Source organism: Chiloscyllium plagiosum, unplaced genomic scaffold (genome assembly GCF_037043375.1).
Source record: "Chiloscyllium plagiosum isolate Xiang-an unplaced genomic scaffold, Cpla_swu_hap1 HiC_scaffold_7, whole genome shotgun sequence".
In the NCBI taxonomy this organism is placed as follows: Eukaryota; Metazoa; Chordata; class Chondrichthyes; order Orectolobiformes; family Hemiscylliidae; genus Chiloscyllium; species Chiloscyllium plagiosum.
In genome coordinates, this window is record NW_028270145.1 from 38,062,608 (window position 1) to 38,078,891 (window position 16,284).

The 16,284-nt window shown below is 49.2% G+C and overlaps 1 protein-coding gene and 1 long non-coding RNA gene across 2 annotated transcripts in view; one reads left to right on the forward strand and one right to left on the reverse strand.

Moving 5' to 3' along the window:
- Positions 1 to 16,284, reverse strand: part of LOC122551888 (insulin-like growth factor 2 mRNA-binding protein 2) — a 231,625-nt gene that overhangs the window by 151,271 nt on the left and 64,070 nt on the right.
- The window catches only part of LOC148149592 (uncharacterized), a 36,785-nt gene continuing 29,441 nt past the window's right edge, over positions 8,941 to 16,284 (forward strand). The window contains exon 1 of the long non-coding RNA XR_015757629.1: positions 8,941 to 9,193. This is a non-coding gene — a long non-coding RNA (uncharacterized LOC148149592). The remainder of the gene's footprint in view (positions 9,194 to 16,284) is intronic.

The window sequence follows — 16,284 nt, forward strand, 5'->3', positions numbered from 1 at the left end:
TTCTAGGTAGTCCATGTGACCTACTTGGGTTACAGAGTTGGCAAGACTGGATTACACCCATTGAGGAGAAAGTGAGGTCTGCAGATGCTGGAGATCAAAGTTGAAACTTTATTGCTGGAACAGCACAGCAGGTCAGGCAGCATCCAGGGAACAGGAGATTCGAAGTTTCGGGCACAGGCCCTTCTTCAGGAATGAGCAGAGAGTGTTCAGCAGGAGAAGATAAAAGGTAGGGAGGAGGGACTTGGAGGAGGGGCGTTGGAAATGTGATAGGTGGAAAGAGGTCAAGGTGAGGGTGATAGGTCGGAGTAGGATGGAGGCGGAGAGGTCAAGAAGAAGACTGCAGGTCAGGAAGGCGGTGCCGGGCTGGAGGGATTCGGCTGAGACAAGGTGGGGGGAGGGGGGATGAAGAAACTGGTGAAGTCCAAGTTCATCCCCTGTGGTTGGAGGGTTCCCAGTCGGAAGATAAGACGCTCCTCCTCCGACCGTCGCGTTGTTGTGGTTTGGCGGTGGATGAGTCCAATGACCTGCATATCCTCGGTGGAGTGGGAGGGGGAGTTGAAATGCTGTGCTACAGGGTGGTTGGGTTGGTTCGTCCGGGTGGCCCAGAGGTGCTCTCTGAATCGCTCCGCAAGTAGGCGGCCTGTCTCCCCAATATAGAGGAGGCCACACCGGCTGCAGCGGATGCAGTAGATGATGTGTGTGGAGGTGCAGGTGAATCTGTGGCGGATATGGAAGTTTCCTTTGGGGCCTTGGAGAGAAGTGAGGGGGGAGGTGTGGGCGCAAGTGGGCGCCCACACCTCCCCCCTCACTTCTCTCCAAGGCCCCAAAGGAAACTTCCATATCCGCCACAGATTCACCTGCACCTCCACCCACATCATCTACTGCATCCGCTGCAGCCGGTGTGGCCTCCTCTATATTGGGGAGACAGGCCGCCTACTTGCGGAGCGATTCAGAGAGCACCTCTGGGCCACCCGGACGAACTAACCCAACCACCCTGTAGCACAGCATTTCAACTCCCCCTCCCACTCCACCGAGGATATGCAGGTCATTGGACTCATCCACCGCCAAACCACAACAACGCGACGGTCGGAGGAGGAGCGTCTTATCTTCCGACTGGGAACCCTCCAACCACAGGGGATGAACTTGGACTTCACCAGTTTCTTCATCCCCCCTCCCCCCACCTTGTCTCAGCCGAATCCCTCCAGCCCGGCACCGCCTTCCTGACCTGCAGTCTTCTTCTTGACCTCTCCGCCTCCATCCTACTCCGACCTATCACCCTCACCTTGACCTCTTTCCACCTATCACATTTCCAACGCCCCTCCTCCAAGTCCCTCCTCCCTACCTTTTATCTTCTCCTGCTGAACACTCTCTGCTCATTCCTGAAGAAGGGCCTGTGCCCAAAACGTCGAATCTCCTGTTCCCTGGATGCTGCCTGACCTGCTGTGCTGTTCCAGCAATAAAGTTTCAACCTGGATTACACCCATTGGAAGATAAAGTGAGGAAGATCTAAGGTGACCCAGCTCCCATATCTGTGCTGGAGTGTAGGTCTTTCCTCGGGCTGGTGAATCATTACAGAACCTCACCTCCATCCTGGCACCTTTGCATTAACTCTTAAAGAAGGGGATGGCCCGTTACCCGTGACCAACACTTCCAGGAGTGGCAAAGGATGCACGCAGCTTCCCAGGCAAGTGAAAGAACAGCTATCATCCTCTAAGGTGTTGGTACAGAGGACACACGGAGAACGTGCAAACTCCATTTAGGCAGTCGCCTGAGGCTGGATTCGAACCCAGGTCCCTGGCGTTGTGAGGCAGTGTGAAGGACTTTCCACGTGTGAATAAATGTTGACTTGATGACAAGATACTGGCCTCTGTGGAGTTATTTCAGACACCACCCGCTCTGTGGCCCTGAACACTAGGAGACCACCCCCCAAGACCTTATCACCAGGAGACTACTTCCTCCGTGACCCTGATCACTAGGAGACCACCCGCCATGTCCTTGATCACCAGGAGACGTGACCCTGATCACTAGGAGACCACCCCACTGTAGCCCTGACCACTATTAACCACCCGTATGACCTTGATCACCAGGATACCACCCACTTCCAATACCTTTCAAAATGCCATTAGAGTCGGGGGGGGGGAGAGTGCTGAGTCTGCTGCTCATCAGCTCCTGACAACTTTCTTTCTCGTCCTTTCTTCTATTTACTTTGTTTTTCTTTCTGTTGAGTTTTCTTTCCTTTTCACTCTGGAGAGTGGCGGGTAAAGGAGGAGGCCTCCAGTGACAGCCATAGAAATGCCAGGACAAGCCGGACGCCCGGGGTCTCTTGGTGAATGAGGAACAGGTCCTGGGCTGACTCCCCCAGCCCAGACTCGCGTGCGGGGCCGAAGCTCCAGGACGAACCCAAGCGCAGGCACCTGAAAGAGGAGAGAAAGGTGCCCTCAGCCCAGCATGTTGGTCTTCACCTGGCATGGCGATCTTATCCCCAGGCACAAAGGTCTTCTTCGTGTTCATTGTTCTGGTATTCCAATGGTGGTGTTGTTCAGGTATGGCAGTCTCCTTCAGCAGAGGCTTCTGGCCTGGTATTCCAGCAGCCCAGCATGGCAGCCTTCTTTAGTGGAGGCTTCCGGCCTGGTATTCCAGCACCCCAGCACGGCAGCCTTCTTCAGCAGAGGCTTCCGGCCTGGTATTCCAGCACCCCAGCATGGCAGCCTTCTTCAGCAGAGGCTTCTGGCCTGGTATTCCAGCAGCCCAGCATGGCAGCGTTCTTCAGTGGAGGCTTCCGGCCTGGTATTCCAGCACCCCAGCATGGCTGCCTCTTTCAGCAGAGGTTTCGAGCCTAGCATTCCAGCAGCCCAGCATGGCAGTCTCATCTTGGCATTCTGTCATTCCATAAATCAGCATTCCCCAAGCCCGGGAGCTTTTAACTGAACTGTGATGAGCTTTGTCTTAATTTTCCTTTTTCTATTATTATGTATGACTTCAGTCATTGATGTGGGCACAGCACTGGGGCAACTTATAAAACTTTACATTGTATTTTCCACGTGAAGGTACACGTGACAACAAGCTTCTATTCTATTCTAATCTAACCTATTCACTGTGTCACAAGTGGAATGCAACGTAACTTTTCCACAGAATTGATCCTAATCAAAGTATTCTGAACCACAGGCTTTTATCCAATGTGATGTGTTACCCTGTCATATGCTGCATTCCGAGGTTTCAAAATTCTCCAAAGGCACAAGGGAATTATTTACACAGCACAGGGTCCAACCCTCACGTGATACAAACTGCGCAATTGCTTTGCCCTATGTGTTCTTTTAATGAGCCACAAGTAAGGAAAAGGAAGTGAAAGACATAGACTGATTCACACACACAGGACAAAGTGGGGTGGCGGGGAGAGATAGTGTTCGAGGGAGAGAGACAGACTCAGATACAAACACTCAGAGAGAGAGAGAGAGAGAGAGAGAGAGAGAGAGAGAGAGAGAGAGAGAGAGAGAGAGAGAGAAAGAGAAAGTGAGAGAGAGAGAGAGAGAGAGAGAGAGAGAGAGAGAGAGAGAGAGAGAGAGAGACACGCGCATACAAAACTGAAAATTAATGGCCTGGGAAATGATTGTGATCAATGAGTGTGAAGAAACTAATTTCAATAAACCACTTACTGAATAAAGGAACTACAGTCACTGATCCTTCCGATAACTCAATACATTCATTTCACTCCCCTGTGAAATGACCTCTCTTCTTCCTCGAGTAGTCAGTCTGCTAACCACTATGGCCATTATTTACATAGTTACATTCTCCACAAGGCACACACCACTGACTGCACCTCTGTAAACTTTTACCCAGTTCACCATGAATGACCATGGCAGCAATTCACACTGGTGGGCAAAACAGAAACATACAAACTTCAGTTTAATCCTCAGGACTTAAACAAGGAGTGAGGTCTGCGTGTTGCTGGGGAATGTATTGCAGGATTGTAGAGAATTGTTACTGAGCAGAACAAGGGCCTCAGCCCATCATGCCTGCGTACACAAGGACTGGGGGAAGTATGTCAGGTTAACAACACCCAAGTTGGCTGCAAGCCAGGAGGACAAGTCAGATGGAGTGGAACATCTAGACAGGTTTCTGATAGCTCAATCCCTTCCATTTGCAGAAGTAGGATTCAAGGATAAGCAGACTGTGTGAAAACAGGATGATTTCACACACCTAGAGTCCTGATGAAGGGCTTTTGCCCGAAACATCGATTTTCCTACACCTCGGATGCTGCCTGACCTGCTGTGCTTTTCCAGCACCACTCTAATCTAGACTCTGGTTTCCAGCATCTGTAGTCCTCACTTTTGCCTGATTTCACACACCTTTAAAAGCCACTGGTCTGGGGGGGTGGTCAAACTCTTCATCAAAGTCAAGCGTGATGTCACAAGGATTTGACTTTTATTTGTTATTGTCACAGGTATTGAGATACGGTGAAAAGTATTGTTTTGATTGCTATCCAGGCAAATTGTCAGATACGTTAGGGACTTTTAAGCAAGTCTTGGTTAGGCACATGGAAGGTAGTACAATGAAGGGTATGTAGGCTAGTCTGATCTTCGTATTGGATACAAGGCCTGCACATCATTGAGGGCCGAAAGGCCTATACTGTGCTGTACCTTTCTATGTTCTAATTATACCTTATGTAAGTACAACAGGGTAAGAGAACAGAATACAGAAAATAGTGTCACAGCTACAGAGAAGGTACAGAGACAGATCAGCTCTGGTACATGCGAGATCTCTTCAAGTCTGATAACAGCAGGGAAGAAGCTGTTCTTCAATCTGTTGCTACATGCTTTCAAAGTTTTGCATCTTCTGCCTGATGGAAGAGGGTGGAAGAGAACATAACCGGGGTGGGTGGGTGGGAGGAGACTTTGATTAAGTTGGTTGTTTTCCTGACGCAGCGGGGAGTACACGAGGAGTCAATGGGTGGACAGCAGGTTTGAGTGACAGACTGGGCTGCGTTCACAAGTCTCTGTAGTTTCTTGCAGTCTTGGGCACAGCAGTTGTCATACCAAGCCATGGCGCATTCAGATGGCTGGCTTTCTATGGTGTCTCTGTAAAAGTTGCTAAGAGTCATCGTGGGACATGCAAATTTTCAGTCCATGGTAAGTTACAGCGCAGGAATCAACACTGGGGCTGTGGTCACATCGCATCCCAATTACCTGTAGTCTGAGAGGCAGCAAGTCCCCTTGACAAAGTGGCTTCTCGGACCCTCGAGATAAAAGCTTGCGCTGGATGATGAGAATCTCACTTCATTCAGCATTTGGATGTGTGGCGGAAAGTGACAGTGGCACGGTGGCTCAGTGGTTAGCACTGCTGCCTCACAGCACCAGGGTCCCAGGTTCGATGTGGAGTTTGCACATTCTCCCCGTGTCTGCGTGGGTTTCCTCCGGGTGCTCCGGTTTCCTCCCACATTCCAATGATGTGCAGGTCAGGTGAATTGGCCATGCTAAATTTCCCGTCGTGTTAAGTGCATTGGTCAGAGGGCAAATGGGTCTGGGTGGGTTACTCTTTGGAGGGTCGGTGTGGACTGGTTGGGCCGAAGGGCCTGTTTCCACACTGTAGGGAATCTAACCTAACAGGCACCAGAGAATTCTCCAGGTCTACAATCACCTTGATCTATAGTGCCCCACTGCTAGAGACAGTCATAACAGGAGCAGCAATCTCCAGCCTGTCCTGCTACTCAACAATCACCACATTACATAGTCATAGAGATTTACAACACAGGAACGGAGCCTTCGGGCCAACCAGTTATCTCGACCCAATCTAGTCCCACCTGTCCGCTGGTAAGACAGACATTTAGATCCCAACTGAGTGTCAGGCTCAGCCAGAAGGCAGGTTAAGAGTCAACCACTTCCAATAACCTCATGGTTTACGAGACGACGTTAGAAATGGCATGGGGATAATGAACTGTATCACTCACTGTCCCATCTGTAGCTCTATGTCCACAACCTGTGACCTGGAGGATTGACCATCACGCAGAACAGCTCTCTTTTATGTTCAGTGGGCACCGCAGGGGCTGAGGTGCATTGTTAATTTTCAAAAACAGCATTTGAATGTGAATTTTGTTGATTTCAATTGGAATCCTTGGTTTAGATTAGATTACGGGTGGCACATTAGATTAGATTAGATTACTTACAGTGTGGAAACAGGCCCTTCGGCCCAACAAGTCCACACCGCCCCGCCGAAGCGCCACCCACCCATACCCCTACATTTACCCCTTACGTAACACTACGGGCAATTTAGCATGGCCAATTCACCTGACCTGCACATCTTTGGACTGTGGGAGGAAACCGGAGCACCCGGAGGAAACCCACGCAGACACGGGGAGAACGTGCAAACTCCACACAGTCAGCCGCCTGAGGCGGGAATTGAACCCGGATCTCAGGCGCTGCGAGGCAGCAGTGCTAACCACTGTGCCACCGTGCCGCCCATGTGGGACTCCCTCAGCACTGCGCCAGACTATTGCATGTTATGCTCTTGCTCGGGAATGGGATTTGCTCTGGATGCCTGTGGCTCAAAGGCAAGAGCTGCAGCCAACTGGGGCGCTACTCAGCCCCTGAACCTACACTTGCCCTATTCTGTGCCCTCAGCTCCTTCCTCCAGACTAGTGATGCATTCACTCTCGCCCAATCCCACCCTCGGCACTGGCGGCCCCTGTAAAAAGACCAACATGGGATGTCTGGTCGGCACAGGACCGAAGGGTCTGTTTATGGATTGCATATCTCTATGACTCTTTAATACCCTGGCTTGTTTAACTATACAACCACACTTTACTACTACTCTGCTTCCAGTCTCAAAGCTCATCACTCAATGCAATGCACATTCCAACCAGGTCGGACTCAGGTGACCGCCTTGACCAGGTTTTGCTTGACTCTGGGTGCAGGGAGAAAGCGTACAATGTCACCAGCAGCTCCCTCCTGACCAGGAGCAGCACGTTTTACTGACAGGGTGAAGATGGCCTCTCAAACACTACCACGTCCCCTTCGAACAAATACCCTTCCCAGGTGCCTCCTGGTGTGCCAGGAACCGGCTCAGTGGCACTGATGGGGGAATGAGAGAGAGAGAGCAGGCAGTAGTTTCTGCAGCTCTGAGGAGTGGCATGGTGGCTCAGTGGTTCGGACTGTCGCCTCACAGCACCAGGGACCCAGGTCCGATTCCACCCTCGGGCATCTGCATGGAGTTTGCACATTCTCCCCGTGCCTGTGTGGGTTTCCTCTGGGTGTGCCAGGTTCCTCCCACAGTTTAAAGATGTGCGAGTTAGGGTGGATTGGCCATGCCCAAACTGCCCATAGTGTCCAGGGATGTGCAGGTCAGATGGATGGGCCATGGGAAATCCAGGCTTACAGAGGTAGGGTAAAGGGGGGGTGGCCATGGGTGGGATGCTCTTCAGAGGAGCAGTGTTACTTGATGGGCTGAATGGCCTGCTTCCATGCTGCAGGGATTCTATGAATCTGTGACCCTTCAACTGCAAACATTGTCAGCAGCAGCAGTTGGCATAGTAGTCAGCCCATGCGCTGGCAGTCTTGCTGCATGTTTAACCTGGACACTGGATTGAGAGGTGCTCAGCCACGAGGGGCATCACAGCCTGGTCAAACCGTGTCCTGGATTTGCAGAGCACGGGAGAGAGAGAGAGAGAGAGAGCGAGAGCGAGACAGAGACACACGCAAACAGGCACGGAAATACCATCAAGGATTGACAGTCTGTTGCTGGTCCAGAGACTTCAGGATAAGGGCTGAGGCTGTGGGAGAGAGGGAGAGACAGACAGAAAGAGAGAGAGACAGAGGTGGGGTGGGTCATGAGGAAGGGGGAGAGAAGAGGTTGTAGGGAAAGAGATTAGAGGTTGTGGGGAAAGACAGCACGAGGAAATGGAGAAAGGCGAATGGGGGGGGCTGTTAAAGAGAAGGGAGAGAGACACTCATGCACACAAAGTGACAGGCAGACAAACGCAAAGGAAGAGAAAACAAATTAAACGGTTTACTTTGGAAAGTTTAAGTGGAGCGTCCGCAAGAGTCAACATTTTAAAAACAAGCTCCAACTGCAGGTGGAGATTAAAGAGATACGGCAGGGAAACTGAAAGTGAAAGTGAGAGCCAGGTTATGATTCAGAATTTGGAAAGTCCCCATTTGTAGGAGAGAGAGAGAGAGAGAGAGTGAGAGTGAGTGAGTGTATGAGAGAGTGTGAGAGAGTGAGAGCGTGACAGTGAGTGTGAGAGAAACAGTGAGAGTGTGAGAGAGTGAAAGAGAGTATGTGTGAGAGGGAGTGAGAGTGAGTGCGTGAGAGAGACTGTGTATATGTGAAGAGAGCATGAGAAACAGCATGCATGAGAGACAGAAACTGTACGTGTGTGAGAGTGTATGAGAGTGTGAGAGAAAAGGAGATTGAGAGAGACTGTGAAAAAGTGAGACTGTGTGAAAGACAATATTAGTGTAAGAGAGTGTGTGTGAAAGGTAGTATAACAGTGTATGAGAGAGATTGTGAGAGAGAATAAGAAAGAGTATGAGGGAGAGTGTTTGTGTGCGTGTGTGTGAGAGAGAGAGAGAGAGAGAGAGAGAAAGAAAGAGAGAGAGAGAGAGAGAGAGCGCGAGGTGGGGGAGGTGTTTCCTGACTGCTGAGTTTCAGATCAGCAAATTCATGTTCCATTTGGGAGGGTGCCCCAGACTGAGACAGTCATTTGGGCCCTGAGCAGGGTGGGTGAATGGGTGAGGGTCCGTGACCCAAAGCCCCAGCCCTCCTTCCTGCTGGAACTGGGTGCTTGGGGCAAGCCTGGGCCTTTGTGTACCAGGGCCACTAGATGGAGCTTGGAGAGGGCAGTGTGTTCTGAAATCCAGCCTTCCTGGATGTGATCCCTGACTGAAGAGGAAATGGTGAGGTGACAGGCTGTAGGGAGCAGCTACCAAAGAAGCTTGAGAACACAATTGCCCACAATGTAGTACTACCCTGCTCCAAGGTCATCGGAAAACTGCTGCACTCAAGAGACAGGAAGGCTGCATTACATAACACCTAGCATAACCTCAGCACATGCCAAATTGAAACCTCCAAGCAGTCACTACCAGAATTTGGGATTCCAGCAAATTTGCACACAGCAGGCTCCCCCAAACAGCATATGGCGGGTGAACATGCCCAGGGAATCTCTGGGCATTCAGCAGCGACAGTGACATCAGCAGGCCTGGTAAGCAGCCAATCAGCGAGAAGTAGCCTCACAGACATCAAAGCAGCAAGTGAAAAATCAACAAATTACAGTTAATTTAGATGTCCAGACAGGCAAATCGTGATTCCAATTGAGCCGGATGTTAAACTTTCTTAAAAACCCTACATTTTAAAAAAGGAACCTGATGGAAAAGTCTGACCTTGCATAATAATAAAACATGCTTTTCACAGTCAGAGTGTTTAACTGTAATTATCTATTTATTATGCCATGAAAATCTCAAGTTACATTTCATTCAGCAAGTCATAGTCTTGAACAGCACAGAAACAGATACTCTGTTCAAACTCATCCATGTTGACCAGATATGCTAAATTAATCTAGTCCCATTTGCCAGCATTTGGCCCTTATCCCTCTAAACCCTTCCTATTCATATACTCATCCACATGCCTTTTAAATGTTGTAATTGTACCAGTCTCCACCACTTCCTCTGGAAATTCATTCCATACACGTACCACCCTCTGAGTGAAAATATTGCCCCTCAGCTCTCTTTTATATCTTTCCCCTCTCACCCTAAACCTATGCCCTCTAGTTCTGGAATCCCCCACCCTAGGGAAAAGATCTCATCTATTTATAAACCTCTATAAACCTCAGAACAGAAATGCGGAGACATTTCTTCAGCCAGAGAGTGGTGGGCCTGTGGAATTCATTGCCACAGAGAGCAGTGGAGGCTGGGATGCTAAATGTCTTCAAGGCAAAAATTGATAAATTCTTGGTGTCACAAGGAATTAAGGGCTACAGGGAGAATGCGGGTAAGTGGAGTTGAAATGCCCATCAGCCATGATTGAATGGCGGAGTGGAATCAATGGGCCGAATGGCCTTACTTCCGCTCCTATGTCTTATGGTCTCATCCTCCGACGCTCCAGGGAAAACAGCCCAGCCTATTCAGCCTCTCCCTAAAGTTCAAATCCTCCAACCTTGGCAACATATTGTATATCTTTTCTGAACCCTTTCAAGTTTCACAACAAATTTCCTATAGCAGGGAGACTAGAATTGAATGCACTATTCCAAAAATGGTCTAACAAATGTCCTATACAGCTTAACATGACCTCCCAATTCCTGTACTCAATACTCTGACCAATAAAGGCGAGCATACCAAACTCCACCTTCACTATCCTATCTACCAGCAACTCCACTTTCAAGGAACTATGAACCTGCACTCCAAGATCTCTTTGTTCAGCAACACTCCCCAGGACCTTACCATTAAGTGTATAAGTATTGCCTTGATTTGCCTTACGTAAACGCAGCACCTCATATTAATCTAAATCAAAATCCACCCTCCACTCCCCGGCCCAAATGATTAAGGTCTTGTCACGCTCAGATATCCTCCTTCACTGTCCATTACACTATCAATTTTGGTGTTATCTTCAAAGCTTATTCACCATACCTCCTGTATTGACATCCAAACCGTTTATATAAATGACAAAAAACATGGACCCAGCACCGATCCTTGTGGCACACCACTGGTCACAGGCCTTCGGCACGAGAGAAAACCCCTATCACCACCCTGCGTCTCCTACTTTCAAGCCGATTTTGTACACAATTGGCTTTTGCATTACATTAAAGACACGACATAAATATAACGCACCAAAATGCTTCAGAAAAAACATGAGAAAACAAAGTACGACGCTGAGACAGAAGGACATACTGGGTCAGTATGTGCTCGAATACACATCTTAGATTTTAGATTTAGATTACTTACAGTGTGGAAACAGGCCCTTCAGCCCAACAAGTTCATACCGACCCGCCAAAGCGTAACCCACCCAGACCCATTCCCCTACATTTACTCCTTCACCTAACACTACGGGCAATTTAGCGTGGCCAATTCACCTAACCTGCACATCTTTGGATTGTGGGAGGAAACCGGAGCACCCGGAGGAAACTCACGCAGACATGGGGAGAATGTGCAAACTCCACACAGTCAGTCGCCTTAGGCGGGAATTGAACCCGGGTCTCAGGCGTTGTGAGGCAGCAGTGCTAACCACACAGGCGACTCTCTGAATCTTTTAAGTGATTCAGGAGGAAAACGAGACAGAAACGAGAAAAGATGTAGGGAAGTAGTTCCAGACCTTAATGCTGAGGCAAGTGAAGTCATGGTCACCGAGTAATTAATTATAATGGGGAATATACAAAAGCAAGTTTTGTTTTATATTCACTCGTGGGACATGAGTGTCACTGGCTGGTCACCATTTCCTGCCCATCCTTAGTTGCCCCCTTGAGAAGGTGGTGGTGAGCTGCGTTCTTGACCCACTGCCACCTGTATGGTGTAAAGACACCCGCACAATGCCATTCTGGAGGGACTTCTAGGGTTTTGACCCAGCAACACTGAAGGAATGGCTAATAGTGTTCCAAATCAGGATGGTGAGCGGCTTGGAGGGGAACTTGCAGGGGTGGTATTCCCTTGTATCTACTGCCCTAGATAGGTGATACCCCTGGGTTTGCAAGGTGCTGTCTGAGGAGCCTTGGCAAATTTCCTCAGTGCACCTTGCAGAAAATACACAGTGAGAAGTGGAGATGCCGCTACGGTTTGCTGGACTGGAAGAGATGACAAAGAAGGTGAGGAGATGAGGCCATTGAGGGGTTTGCAAACAAGGATGAGTATTTTAACAGCACATTTTTTAAAAAATGACATTGTCTGACCAGGAGCCAATGTAAGCACAGGGCGATAAGGGCATGGGATTTACTGGAAGTTGAGAAACGGGAGCTGTGTTTTGGATTACCTCAAGTTTCCAGAAAGTAGAATGTGGGAACCAAGCCAGTAGCAGATTGATATAACTGGGTCTAAGGTAACAAAGGTTCGAATGGGGCTTTCAGCAGCAGATTGGCTCAGAGAAGGGCTAAGTCAGATGAAGTAACAGAGGTGGGAACCACCAGTGTTAGTGATGGCACAAGCATGAGTTCAGAAGGTCAGCTAAAGCCAAAATTTTGAATAGGCGGCACAGTGGCTCAGTGGTTAGCACTGCTGCCTCACAGCACCAGGATCCAGGGTTCAATTCCCGCCTGTCTGTGTGGAGTTTGCACATTCTCCCCATGTCTGTGTGGGGGTGCTCCGGTTTCCTCCCACAATCCAAAGATGCACAGGTTAGGTAAATTGGAAATGCTAAATTGCCCGTAATGTTAGGTGTGTTAGTCAGGAGTAAATATAGGGAGGGGAAATGGGTGTGGGTGGGTTTCTGTTCGGAGGGGCAGTGTGGACTTGTTGGGCCGAAGGGCCTGTTTCCACACTGTAGAGAATCTAATCTAATCTAAATGTCAAGACTCGGGAGAGGACTGGAGTTGGTTATTCGGATACAAAGTTTGGAATAGGGACCAAAAACAATGGCTTCAGTCTTATTATTTAATTGGAGGTGGTTTCTGGTCCTCACTACTGAGTGTCTGAGAACTTAGCCACGGGGAGGATACGACAGAGACACCGGTGATGGTGAGTTGAGACACACCCAAGGACATGGAGGGTAATGAGGCTGGAATCTGCACAGTCACTGGCTGTAATTTTCCAATCTTCCTTAGACTCAGCGATGGTACCAGAGGAGAAAGTGAGGACTGCAGGTGCTGGAGATCAGAGTCAAAAAGTGTGGTGCTGGAAAAGCACAGCCGGTCAGGCAGCATCCGAGGAGCAGGAAAATCGACGTTTTGAGCATGTGCTCTTCATCAGGATTGGTACCGGAGGACTGGAGAATTGCAAATGTTTACTCTTGTTGAAAACTAGGTGCAAAGGTAAGCCAGTCAGCTTAACATCAATGGCGAGGAAACTTCAGGAAACAATAATTCAGGGGAAAATTAATACACACTTGAGTTAATGCAGGTTAAGTGAGGATAACCAGCACAGGTTTCTCAAGGGCAAATAGTTGCTGAAGTAATTTAAGAAGGTTTTTGAAGGGAGGGGTGACAAGGGTAATGCTGTTGATGTGATGTACTTGGACTTCCAAAAGACATTTGATGAAGAGTCAAACAACAGACTCGAGCAAAGTTATTGTTCGTGGAATGACAGTGACAACATGGATGTAAAACTGACTGAGTGACAAGAGTAATGGTAAATAGCTGTTCTTCTGCACGGAGGTAGATCTGTTGTGGATTTCCCTGAAGTTACTCTTGGAAGTCTCGATACTGGTGACGTTTATTAATAACATAAATCTTGGTGCAGTTTGTAGGGTACAAATTTAAATATTTTGAGGACGATACAAAGCATGGAAGCATCGTGAAGTGTGAAATGGACAGTGTAGAAGTTCAAAAGTACATGGACTGATTGGTAAATAGGTGGCTACGTGGAGGCTAATGAAATCCACTGCAGAAAAGTATGAGAACAACATGAAACTGTGGGTACAATTCTCAACAGAGTGTAGGAGCTGAAAAATCAGAGATATATATGCTTAAATGTCAGCTTGAGAAAATAGTTAATAAAGCAATCAGGACTTTACTAATAGAGACACTGATCTAAAGAGCAAAACAGTTGCATAAAATTTCTGTAGAACATCGGCTCCGAAGCATCGCAACCAGTTCTGTGCTCTACAATTTAGGGAAGCTGTGAAGTTATGCGAGAGAGAAAGCGAGAGAGAGAGAGTGAGAGCGAGTGAGAGCGAGTGAGAGCGAGTGAGAGCGAGTGAGAGCGAGTGAGAGCGAGTGAGACAGACAGAGACAAAGACAGACAGACAGAGACAAAGACAGAGAGAGCGAGAGCACAACAAACTCAGCAGAATGGTTCCAGGGATGACTAATGTCAGATAAGTGGATAGATGGGTCCAGATGTCACTGGAACACTGTGAGGCAGTGCTATTAGATACATGCCTGTAGCTATAACTTTGGGCAAGGGTACAGGGCTCTGTAACATCGGGTGAGGGTACAGGGCACTGTAACACCGGGCGAGGGTACAGAGCTCTGTAACACCGGGTGAGGGTACAGGGCACTGTAACACCGGGTGAGGGTACAGGGCTCTGTAACACCAGGTGAGGGTACAGGGCACTGTAACACCGGGCGAGGGTACAGGGCTCTGTAACACCGGGTGAGGGTACAGGGCTCTGTAACACCGGGTGAGGGTACAGGGCTCTGTAACACCGGGTGAGGGTACAGGGCTCTGTAACACCAGGCGTGGGTACAGGGCTCTGTAACACCGGGTGAGGGTACAGGGCTCTGTAACACCGGGTGAGGGTACAGGGCTCTGTAACACTGGGTGAGGGTACAGGGCTCTGAAACACTGGGTGAGGGTACAGGGCACTGAAATACCAGGTGAGGGTACAGGGCTCTGTAACACCGGGTGAGCGTACAGGGCTCTGTAACACCGGGTGAGGGTACAGGGCTCTGTAACACCGGGTGAGGGTACAGGGCTCTGTAACACCGGGCGAGGGTACATGTCTTGAGAATACTTGGATGCAGTATGGATGGGCACTCTGACTGATGTTGAGGTTTTTTTGGGATGTAATTAGAAGTCAGCCTAATGAGGGGGCAGAAACCCGGACTTATCCCTGCGCTAACACTATGACGACTGTCACAAGCAGCTCTGTGGGCCTGAGCTGAACGGGACCAGTAAATATAACTACCTGCTTCTAATACCCAATACTTACTGATGACTACAAAAGCTGCTTCCAAAGATCCCACAGCATACTACGGCAGAATTAAATCCTCTCGTGACTAGCCATACTTCTCACTGAAGGTAGTCGGGGACACTAATCAGTCACTGTCATAGCAACAAAACCAGTGAGACAAACAGAAGGTGAGTGAGACACGTGTATGCTACGTGTGTGTACACACACACACACACACACACACACACACACACACACACACACACACACACACACACACACACACACACACACACACTTCCACACACACACACTTCCACACACTTCCACACACTTCCACACACTTCCACACACTTCCACACACTTCCACACACTTCCACACACTTCCACACACACACACTCTCTCTCTCTCTCTCTCTCTCTCTCTCTCTCTCTCTCACTCTCTCTCTCTCTCTCTCTCAGTGGCCTTTATAATGTGTCTTATACTCCCAATCCAATAGCATCACTGAGCTGACAGAAAATAATGTGATTAAATCACTGGATGAATAATTCATGAAACACCAGTTCAAATCTCACCATGAGATGTGGGGATACCCGCTCAGTACCTGGAAACGAGTACCTGACAGGGTGTACGTGTGATTTTAAAGGATATTAAGCAGAGAGACAGCAGACTGACCCCATTGTGTCTGTATCACTGAACCCAGAGAGAAGCAGACTGACCCCATTGTGTCTGTATCACTGAACCCAGAGAGAGCAGACTGACCTCACTGTGTCTGTATCACTGAACCCAGGGAGAGCAGACTGAGGCCACTGTGTCTGTATCACTGAACCCAGGGGTAGCAGACTGAGCCCACTGTGTCTGTATCACTGAACCCAGGGAAAGCAGACTGACCTCACTGTGTCTGTATCACTGAACCCAGGGAGAGCAGACTGACCCCCGTGTCTGTATCACTGAACCCAGAGAGAGCAGACTGACCCCCTGTGTCTGTATCACTGAACCCAGAGAGAGCAGACTGACCCCCTGTGTCTGTATCACTGAACCCAGAGAGAGCAGACTGACCCCATTGTGTCTGTATCACTGAACCCAGGGGTAGCAGACTGAGCCCACTGTGTCTGTATCACTGAACCCAGGGGTAGCAGACTGAGCCCACTGTGTCTGTATCACTGAACCCAGGGGTAGCAGACTGAGCCCACTGTGTCTGTATCACTGAACCCAGGGAAAGCAGACTGACCTCACTGTGTCTGTATCACTGAACCCAGAGAGAGCAGACTGACCCCCTGTGTCTGTATCACTGAACCCAGAGAGAGCAGACTGACCCCATTGTGTCTGTATCACTGAACCCAGGGAGAGCAGACTGACCCCCTGTGTCTGTATCACTGAACCCAGAGAGAGCAGACTGACCCCCGTGTCTGTATCACTGAACCCAGAGAGAGCAGACTGACCTCACAGTGTCTGTATCACTGAACCCAGAGAGAGCAGTCTGACCCCCTGTGTCTGTATCACTGAACCCAGAGAGAGCAGACTGACCCCCTGTGTCTGTA